This window comes from Tenrec ecaudatus, chromosome 10 (assembly GCF_050624435.1).
Source record: "Tenrec ecaudatus isolate mTenEca1 chromosome 10, mTenEca1.hap1, whole genome shotgun sequence".
NCBI lineage: Eukaryota > Metazoa > Chordata > Mammalia > Afrosoricida > Tenrecidae > Tenrec > Tenrec ecaudatus.
The window spans coordinates 55,803,936-55,815,508 of NC_134539.1; the positions used below are offsets into that span (position 1 = coordinate 55,803,936).

At 39.7% G+C, this 11,573-nt stretch overlaps 1 non-coding gene across 1 annotated transcript; it reads left to right on the forward strand.

Moving 5' to 3' along the window:
* The first annotated feature begins 1,767 nt into the window (after positions 1 to 1,767).
* On the forward strand, positions 1,768 to 1,892 carry LOC142460633 (small nucleolar RNA SNORA40). Its single transcript, XR_012786805.1, has one exon. It is a non-coding gene; the product is annotated as a small nucleolar RNA SNORA40 (small nucleolar RNA).
* Positions 1,893 to 11,573: the final 9,681 nt, after the last annotated feature.

The window sequence follows — 11,573 nt, forward strand, 5'->3', positions numbered from 1 at the left end:
TAGCCTGGGAAATGCAAAAGGGGAAGTTCTACTCTGTCCAACTGGATCACGACAAGACAGAATCAAGTTAATGGCAATGAGTTGTTTGGGGGATTCGGTTTTTCCTGTATTACTATGATTTCGTTGTCCCCCTCTGTCCTTGAGCATATTCCTCACAGAAGGCTCTGTCTACCTAACAGATTTTCTGTGTCCCCATCCTTGATTTTCCCCATGGACATTCTTCTGACTGGTAAGACCCAACCCACCCTTCTTACACTTGTGATTTCTTAAAGAAAATGGAGAAAACATAAAACTGAACTGTCTGGGGAATAACTGTAACATTAAAGAGGGAAGATCTAGAAAGTTGAATGTACGTCAAAAAATACATTTTCACTAATTCTTACATAAGAAAATACTTTTTTCAGCAACGGAACTTTCTCCTTGTCCTCGTACTTCAACACCATTACAAACAACCTACATTTAAAGACAACCAGAGAAGAATTACCCAAAGACAGGAAAGAAGAAATGTCAGTGCCATTTTATTTCTTTTTGCCCTGTAGACTTTATATTATGTCATATACCAGCTCTCTTTTTAATACTAGTAGTTTTCTAGATCTTGACATTGTTCCACCTGGAAGCATATAAGCTAAGTTTTAGGTTTTTCCCATATTGAAATAAAAGCATCTGCTAATTATGACAGTTGCCTAAGCCCTACAAATCAATTGAGAAAAGAAGAAAAGATTCATGGTGTTAATTTATGGCAAAATTATACACACACACACATATATATATATATGCTAAAAGACATTGCAGACAACTCTCATACTAGAGATAAGAGTAGAAGAAATACTAGGCAGGATTTTATTTCCATTCTCATGTGCTTGAGCAACAGATTCACAATAATACTCTTAATTCTTTGACAGAAGACACCCATAAGAAAGTCAGTTTAGCTGGCATTCCATGATGCTCACTTTCCCACCATGATCACTGAAGACAAAGCGGATGCATAAGCAAATGTGGTCAAGAAAGCTGAGGGTGCCCAGCTAGCAAAAGATATAGAATCTGGTGTTAAAGGCTTAAAAGTAAGCAAGCGGCCATTTACCTGAGAAGCAGCAAAGCCCATATGGAAGAAGCACACCAGCCTGTGTGATCATGAGGTGTTGATAGGATCAGGTATCAGGCATCAAAGAACAAAAAATCATATTATCGTGAATGAGGGAAAGTTCAGGGTGGAGACCCAAGCCCATCTGTAGGCAACTGGACATCCTTTTACAGAGGGGTCACGGGAAGGAGATGATCCAATCAGGGTGCAGTATAGCACATATGAAGCATACAATGTTCCTCTAGTTAATGTTCCCCCCACCCCCACTATCATGATCCCAATTCTACCTTACTAATCTGGCTAGATCAGAGGATGTACACTGGTACAGATAAAAACTGGAAACACAGGGAATCCAGGACAAATAAACCCCTCAGAACCAATATTGAGGGTAGGGATACCAGGAAGATAATTACAAGGATAATTACCAATTACAAGGATCTATATGTGACATCCTCCCTGGGGGACAGACAACAGAAAAGTGGGTGATGGGATACATCGGACAGTGTAAGACATGAAAAATAATAATAATTTGTAAATTATCGAAATTATCAAGGGTTCATGAGGGTGGAAGGGAAGGTGGGTGAGGGAGGTGGGGGAATGTGGAGCTGATGCCAAGGGCTCAAGTAGAAAAAAATGTTTTGAGAATGATAATGGCAACAAATGTATAAATGAGCTTGACACAATGGAAGTGTGTTTGGATTGTGGTAAGAGTTGTATGAATCCCTAATAAAATGATTTAAAAAGAAATCCTCTTTTGCAACCCCAAACTCATTGTCCAGTATTAGTTTTCATACAGATGAGAAGGGACATGTCATTCAAAAATGATTTAAAAAGAAGAAACAAGTTTATTTCACCTGACTCTTGCACTGAATTCAGCATGTTAAAATCTACTGTGATCTTCTGGCCATTGTCTAATCACTAATCATGGACTGGCTGTTTCTAGACTTACTTCTTAATCTGTTGCCCCCACAATCATTTTTCCCATGGTAGTTTTCCTCTGTCCATAAAATCCCTTATCATTGTTCATTTGTGCACTCCAACTCTCACTGACTCTGACATTGGCAATCCCACCATCTTTAGCATGTCTTTTTATTCACCAATTGAATTTGTCCTAAGAAAGTTTCTAAGTAATTCCAGCTCCTTGTTATGCTGGGTTGGGTCCCACTAAAAGGAGAAACTAAGAAGGAATAAAATGTACAGCAGAATTATTGAGATATGAGATGGGGAAATCTGAATCTTTAGACCATAAAGCAGGGCTGGCATCTACAGAAGGACATGTGGCAGTAAGCTTCATAATGGCTTCCTTGCCTGATTTGGTTCATAACCCAAAGGGCAGTTTTCCATAGTGGCCTTTTTGACCACCTTATTCAATATTGAGCCTGCTCCTGAGGAACTCCACCACATTGCCTGGTTTCCCTTGCCTCACGGCTTTATCTATGACCTATTACTGCCCATTTTGTTTGGGTAGTTGTACTTTTCAATTTTCCCCACCAGATGAAGATTCTCTTAGATCAACAGCTCAGTCTGATCATTCACTATTAAGTCTAACTGTTCACTGTTGCCAATGATGGGGCTGTGCTCGACAGCAATGTGGAGGGCCCTCAGTAAAGATTTCTCTTGTTGGCCATTTTGTCTTCAAATTCTATCATATTCTTGTGGATTCTCCTTCTTCAGACCATCCAAAATACCGCATTGGGTTCCCATATTGAGCATCACAAGGTCACAATAGTCACATCTCTTTCTCCCACTAATTTATGAACATCTTCAAGCTTGCCACACTTAATTTTGCGTACAGCCATATATTGGGTATTCAAGAGATGAATATTGATAAGTGGAAGGGGCACCAGAGGACAGACTCTTACTACATCACGCTTCTTCAGCAAGCACTTGTTACTTCTCATAAGCCTAAAGCACATGAGCTGGGGTTGCATAGCATGTGCACTTGTGTGTATGTACAACTCTGGAAAGAACACAGCAGGGAAAGATGGGAGATGGGCCTGAGCACAGACAGCCCATGGAACAACTGTGAGGAAAGCCTACAAGATGCCTTTTCTCTTCACAGGAGGCGCAGCCCTCTGGTGATCAAACAGGAACTCCACAGTCAAGTTTGGAGAGGAAACCCGGTGTTTGCCTTTGTACTGGGGACAGGCCCTCAGGCTGCTGCCTGATCCTGGGGCCAGAGGCAGAGGCTGACTGTTCTAGGATACTTTCTTGAGAGAGCCACTGCTTTGTTCCGTGATCAAAGGCCCCTCCATTGCACATTCCACACTTCACTGCCACCTCAGTCACAGACCTCTGGGCAGGGGGTATCCTGGCTCCTCGCCTTCAGACTGAATCCATTTCCTAGAATAAGGGGGCTTAGTTGTTGAGCATCAATCAGTCACAACTTGAGGCTGTTCCCATTTTAAGTTTCTGGTTTTACGTGTTGGCTTTCTTATGGATGGGCAGAGAAGCAGTGTGGCATACGCATGGTGCCATGCATTAGGTGTCACAGGGATCTGGGCTGGCCTTTCAGTGTCAACACTTCCTAACTGTACTGGACTCGATGTGTTTCTTACATTTGCTGGACTTGGATTCTCAGGTACCCAGAATTTGAATTACAAAATCTATCTGATAAGGTCACCTTGATGAATAAGCTTCAGGCCCATTCTATGATTAGCATACTGTGATTCCATGCACTGTCTTTAGAGTAGTTTCTCCATGCCCTTTACCCTCGCTGGTGGGTCCTGGTGTCGTAGTTAAGCTGAGAACTTCAACATCAGTAGTTCAAGACAATTAGATGCTCCTTGGGAGAAAGATGAGACATTTTTATTCTGGTGAAAAATTAGGGTTGGGAACCCACAGGGGCAGTTCCATCTTGTCCTATAGGGTGCCTGTAAGTCAAAATTGACACTTGGACAAGAAGGTTTGTTTTGGGGATTTTATCATTATTGTCAGTTGCCTTAAAGAAACCTAATAAGATGAGTGGAAGAACTAGTGAGAGAAGAAGACTGTATGTTCTCCCAGATCTCCACCCTGGAGCTTTTTATCACCCATAAGAGTTAGTATTCACCGTGCTAGCTGAACTATTGCTTACGAAAGCAGTTATGAAACACCGGCACTTTTCAATCTATTTATCAAAGGCCTTGCCAGCTTCTGCTTCAAGGTAGGGGAATCAATTAGGCAGTATTGAGCGGGGGGAGTTAATCTGCATCCTAAGTGTTTTACTGCACAAACAAGTTAAATAAAAAATCAAGTTCAGGCCAATTGACTTTACCCACTGAGGCTAAAATTGAAGGGAGAGGAAAGGCCACTTTCAGCCTCTTCTCATTTTTCTTCCTTCTGCCTTGGAGAAGAAGCAGGAATCCTGTAGGAATAAGAGGCTAGCAGGTTCTGACATGTGACAAGCAAGGAAACTGGTGCTAATTGGCTTGGAAAATAAAAGGGCTTGTGGTTGTTTTTGCTCTGTTGGTGCTTCTGAAGGACTCGATCCTAAAGGAAGTTGGGTCGATGGGTTTGCGTTACGGTATGCATTTCTTCTAGCGAATAGATGTTCTTCTTTCTGCATATGCTCTCAGAAGGTGGACTGAATCTTCCTGTTATTGACACTTCTCGTCTGTTCCTGCATCCAAGCTACCTAGAAAGTCAATACCAGCACAGCATTCACCTTTTTCCCATTTCAATTGCCACTCGCATCCAAACTTTTGCTCACTCTTAATCAAAATACCATAAGATTACTTAACTATATATGCATTTCTTTAGGGGCTTAAAAAAAGAACTTTTGAACCCAATTTATTCTATATCCCAAAAACAAATTAGTCTCCAACATGATATGGCTGAAAGAATACTAACGTTGATGTCAAAGATGCTTATTTCTCATTTCTACTTAGCTGTTTACTGATTTGGGGCAAGGTATTTAGTTTTTCTTTATCCCTTTCTTAGTTTAATTCCACTCTTCCATAAAGTGGGGATAATCACAGTCCCTAAGGATCCTTGGTGGCATAGTGGTTATGCCTTGGGCTTCTAATCACAAGGTGACTAGTTTAAAATCACCAGATGCTCCAAAGTAGAAAGGCAGGGCTTTCTACTTGCAGAAAGACACAGTCTCAGAGACTCACAGGCGCAGTTCTACCCTGTCTTACAAAGTCACTATAAGTTGACATCAACTCAATACCAGTGAGTTTGGTTTGGCTTGGTTTTCCTTAGACTCCCTGGTGGTACAGTGGGTTAAGTGGTGGGGTGGACTGCTAGTCACAAAGTCTGCAGGAGAATGATCAAGCTGTGCACTCTGTAAATATTTACAATCTCACAAACTCTAAGGAACGGTTTTGGCTTAAACTATGGAATCACTGTGAGTCGGAATCAACTCAATGGCTGTGGATTTAATTCACTAGATTTTTGTAATGAATGAAATTTGTCGCCCATGGGAAGCAGTGTAATCCCTGGCACTGTAAATACACATTAAATGGTATCAAATTTTAGGACACCATAGGAAACTATTGGAAAACAACTTTTTCTGACTTATTATTGTTTTCAGAAATGAATTTTCTTTTGGTAAGGTAATGTTTCCGATTTATCTATTTGTGTATAGTGCAATGCATAGGCCAGCACTTATACCATTGCCTTATGTGATTAATTAAAGGAAAATACCAGTTTTGCTATTTATCTTATTGATAAAGATAAAAAGTAGACTGGATGCTGCCAGACAAAATAGTAGTGTAAACTATAGTGAAAGTCTACTCTAGGCAAAAATTACAAGCTATAACTCAAAACTTATTTTATGCAGGGAATCAATGGAATTTACTATAGAATGGGACTGTAAGGAAGACCGTTATGAGGGAGTACGGGAGCTGTAGAGGGCTATTTAGGAGAAGGAGTGGCAGAATGCGCTGGTCAAGAAAAAAAAGTCCTTACCTATCTAGGTCAGAAAGGACAGGACACATCGTGTAAAGCTCTGAACAAATCACCCAATTCAATTTCACAAATTGTTCATCTTCTATGGGGCATGATGAATGCTGACTTTAGACTCCTTCCTTTGGTTCTGCCAGCAATTCAGCACCTTAATCTTTTTCCAGTCTTAGCTGTTGCCTAATAATCTGTTTCAGGCACAGAGATTTCATTAACTCTTCAATGATGTCCACAGGCTTTGACCATGGATTTCATCTGCTAAGCTGCTTTTATTTCATCCACTATACAAATTACCCTGAGCCTAGAGGAAGGAAACAAAGAGGACAGAAGGAAGTGAGGGATATGGACAAAGGAGAATAGAAGGGGCAAAGCCCCTCTGTATTTCTCAAACAACATTCCTCTCCTTAGTGAAAATAGATGTCTAAAGGAGAAATTGAATTCCAAAAGCAATAACTTCATAATGGAGTGGTCCCCAATTTTCTCACCAGTGGCTTAAGAGAGACCTCTGGCATGACCAGCATGATATGTAATTATTTTATCACCCTTAGCAAACTATATTCTATTTGGTAGGAAAGGAACCGTGACTTGTGCTGGAAATGTGGTGAGTATTTATTGTTTTCTGCCAGTTGTGGAATGTGGGGGGATGGAGAGATGTCGGCAAGGAGAGGGTGAAAGGAGCTTCCCACCAAAGACTTCCAACTATAAAGCCCTGCCTTGTTACTGCCAACAGCCTGGTGAATTTTATTGTGATTTCAAGCATCAGTAGGGAAAATATTTTTAGACAGGGGTCATTCCTTATAACCTTTCCTCTGTGAAGCTTCTCATTTTTTACAGCAAGTCACAACTTCTCTTGTGATCCTAAGGCACATTGACTTTTCTTATTTTATATCCCTTATCAACATGCATTAAACCATTTGATTTGCATATCTGTATTTTTTTCATTTTGAGTTATTTGATGACAAAGGTCAAGTTATACGGGGCTAACACCGGTGTCACGGGAGCAAGGAATAGAGACTAGAAACTCCCTAGGTATCAGCACTATATCCAAGAACAGAAGTTACCAGCTGGTAGCCAAGGAAACCAGAAAAGTGGGAGAGACAGAGCCAACTTGAGATCAAATGAAATAATGCATATAAAGTGATTAGCATAGGATGTCATTGCTGAGTACCTAGTGGTGATGGCTGTGGTTGTTGTTGTGTTGTGTGCCCCTGGGATGGTTTCAACACATCACAGATTGTTTTTTTACAACAGAAAGGATTCCTACACCATCCTCACAATTGTTTCTATATTTGATCTCATTGTTATGACCATTGTGTCAATACATCTCCTGGGGAATCTTTCACTTTTTGCTGACTATCCCATTCATGATTTATTTCTCCAGAGACTGCTCTCTCCTGAAAATATCCATGAATTATATGAGATTCATTTATTATATCTTCTCTGCTAAGGAATAGTCTGGCTATATTTCTTCTAAGGCTGACTTGTTTGTTCTTCTGGTGACCTTCTTGGTAGGTGGCATTGAGTCAATTCTGACCCATAAAAACCCTATACCCAACAGAATAAAGCATAGCTTGGTCCTGCACCATCCTTAACAAATGTTCTTCTCCTTGAGTCCATTGTTGCAGTCACTTTGTCAATCCATCTTATGAGGGGACTCCTTTTTTCCTGACCCTCTACTTTCCAAGCATGTTGTCCCTGCTCTAGGGAATGGTCTCTCCGGACAAAACATGCCAAGTAAGTAAGAGAAAGCCTTGTCATCCTTGCTTCGTCGGAGCATGCTGGGTGGCCTTTTCCAAGACAGATTGGTTTGTCCTTTTGGCAGTCCATGGTGCATTCAACAATCTTGGCCAATACCATAATTCACCATATTCTTTGTGACCACCATTATTCACAGATACAAATTCTTTGAAGTTTTCCTTACCTATCGTCCAAATTTCTCATGCATTTAAAATATCATAACTTGGGTCAGGTACTCTTCACTCCTGAGTGTGACATCTTTGCTCTTGGACACTTTAAATAGGTCTATGTAGCAGTGTGCTCCGGGCTAAATATTGTTTGATTTCTTGCTTCCATGGTGGATCCAAATAAATGAACTCTTTGGAAACTTACATCTTTTCTTTGTTTATCATGATGCTGTTTAATGGTCTAGTTTTGAGGATATTTTGCTTTCTTTATGTTAATGTGCACTGCATACTAAACACTACAGACTTTGATTTTCATTTGTTTCTGGCTGTTAATCAGTCTTTCTCCAATTCTGATGCTGGTTTCTTCTCTATATAATCCAGTTTCTAGGATTATTTGTTCAACACATAGATTAAATACATATGGGGAAAGGGTACGACCTTGACACAGGACTTTCCTCATTTTAATGCACCCAGAATCACCTTGTTCTACTCAAACAACTACTTCTTCATCTGTGTGTAGTTTCTCATGAACACAATGGTGTGTTTTGAAACTTCCATTCCCCTCAATACCCTTCTGAATTTATGTGATCCATAGTCAATGCAAAGTAAATAAAGCATGGGAAAACATCCCGAGATTATCTACTGGTAGTCAAGTTCAGCTGACATTAGCAATGATATTCTTCGTTACATAACATCTGAATCCAGCTTCAATTTTTGGCACTTCCCTGCTGAATTTCTGCTCTAATTTTAAAATTATCTTTAGCAAAATTTTACTTGTATGTGGTATTAATCAAATTGTTAAATAATGCCTGGTGTCTTTTGGAGTGTCCTTCTTAATATGGATCTTTTCATGTTAATTGGCCAGGTAGCTGTCTTCCAAATTTTTTGGCATCGACGAGTGAGCTTCCAGTGATATATCTGCTTGTTCATCAAGCATCTCAATTTATAATCCTTCAATTTCTGTAGATTTGTTTTCAACAATGCCTTCAGATTAGGCTATGCTGCTTCCTTGATTACTATTGGGTTTTTGACCATATACTATCTCCTAAAATTCCTGCACACTTAGCCCCTCTTTATGGAAAAGTGACTCTGTATTTATTTCATCTTCTTTGGATGCTTCCTCTGTCATTTAATATTTGCCAAGATTATCCTACAATATTACAACACTAGAATTGAAATTTTTTTCAGTTCTTTCACTTGAGAAATGTTGAGCATTTTTTTTCCATTTTTGCCTTCCTTTCTACAAGTCTTTTCACTTCTTGTTGTAGTTCTTTATATCTGTGGACCCACTCTTTGAGGCCTCTGTTCTATTCTTTTACTTCTTCATTTTTAAAACCCCTTTCAGGCTTTATATTCAAGAACAAGTTTCAGAGTATCTGCCATCAGTTTGGGCCTTTTATTTCTTGCATTTTTTAATTGATGTTTTGCTTTCTTCATGATATTCCTGATACCATTCCACAGCAAGTCTGATCTTTTGGGCATTAGTGTTCAAAGACTAAAGTCTATTCTTGGGACTGTTCCTCAGTCCACATAGACTGTGAGGCCGCTTCAGAAAGCCTGAAAGAAATTTTCTTTATCCTTCAATTACAATTTTCCATGAACTGTTTCTAACTTCCTCATATAATCAAAGTTGTATGTTGGCTCTATTTAAAGACATATTCCCCCCATTTTACCTTGAACTTGCATAGTTGACATTGATGTTCTTTTCTCCAATTGGTCCCTGACTTGTACTTACTGATGACAATGAGCTTCTCCGTGATCTCCTTCCATAGATTTTTCTGTATTCGATTCCAGGGCATTCGGTCTGTTGAGGCGTCGTTGATTCACTTCCGAATCTTAGCAGCCCTATGTATTCCAGAACATGGAATAGCCATTGTCATGGTTTTCTTTGGGATGGCCATTGTCATGGTTTGTTAGGATGAAGCTCTTTGTTGCATCTACTGTGTCGATCCATCTTTTCGAAGGACTTCCTCTGTTGAACTGACCCTTCCCCTTAGTAGGCATGATGTCCTTTTCCAGGCACTGGTCACTCCTGACAACATGTCCAAAGTGCATGTTGTTGAACAAATATATTATCATTTTAGTTTTCCATTCTAGCTTACCAAAACCCTTTATTCAATAATATATCTGAAATACATGTGCCATTATATAAAAATACAAAACAATTGGTTAAGGTTCTATTTTCTTTGAAATGCCATACAATATATCTAGACATAAAGAATATACCAAAATTCACAGAAATGTCAGAGTGATTTTGAGGAGCCATTGAGTTTGTGAATGCACAGCATTTTAACTATGAAAATTAAAAAGGTTTTGCTTTCACATTGCTTATTAGCACTGAGTTTTGTAATAAATAATTTTTGCATCTTGCAAACTCTATCATGCAATGTCTGATATGATTTCTAGCACCAAGATCATATATTGCAATTACTGATTTGCTTGTTTCTTCTCCTTTGTTTCTAAATTTTGTATTTCAATCACCAGATGCCTGTTTAACTTTGCAGTATTGTAATTAAATTATGCTTCTCCTGTATGCATTACAGGCTGGGTCATCTATTTCAGAGCTCTGAGGTTCAAATGTATATAGGATAAGGCAGTTATTCTAAATCAGACATACGTGTGGTAAATTATACAACCCTACTTCTTCCCTGAGTGTAAAATTATTGATCATATGCAATTGATGGCTGCTATTAAAATATTTTTAAATATTTGCTATCTTTAAAAGTTGTTTGTCTTTTTTTACATTTTATTAGGGGCTCATAAAACTCTTATCACAATCCATACATATACATACATCAATTGTATAAAGCACATCTGCACATTCCCTGCCCCAATCATTCTCAAAGCATTTGCTCTCCACTTAAGCCCTTTGCATCAGGTCCTCTTATTTTTCCCCTCCCTCCCCACTCCTCCCTCCCTCATGTGCCCTTGGTAATTTATACATTGTTATTTTGTCATATCTTGCCCTATCCGGAGTCTCCCTTCCCCCCTTCCTTCTATGCCGTCTATCTCCCAGGGAAGAGGTCACATATGGATCCTTGTAATCAGTTCCCCCTTTCCAACCCACTCACCCTCCACTCTCCCAGCATCGCCCCTCACACCCTTGGTCCTGAAGGTATCATCCACCCTGGATTCCCTGTGCCTCCAGCCCCCATATGTACCAGTGTACAACCTCTGCCCTATCCAGTCCCGCAAGGTAGAATTCGGATCATGGTAGTTGGGGGGAGGAAGCATCCTGAGTCAACAATTCTTGAGTTTCATCAGTAATTGCTTCAAACTCTCCTACTTTTCCAGATGCAGGGTTGTGTCATTTCCATGTCACAGATTGTTAATAAGCCTTCCTCCAGTCCTAACTACCACATTCTTCTTCATATAAGCCAGCTTCTCTCATGATTTGCTCAGCATACAGATTGAAGAAATATGGTGAGAGTTAACAAACCTGTCTCACACCCTTCCTGATTTTAAGCCATGCAATATTCCCTTGTTCTGTTCTTGCAATTTCCTATTAACCCATGTGCAAGGTTCACAGGAGCACAAAGAAGTGCTGTGGAATTCCCATTTTTCTAAGTGTTTTCTAGAGTTGATTATGGTCCATACAATCAAATGCTCTGGAATAGTCAATAGAACACATTAAGCATATTTCTGACATTTCCTGCTTTGAGTCAAGATCCATCTCGCGTCAGCAGTGATATTCTTTGTTC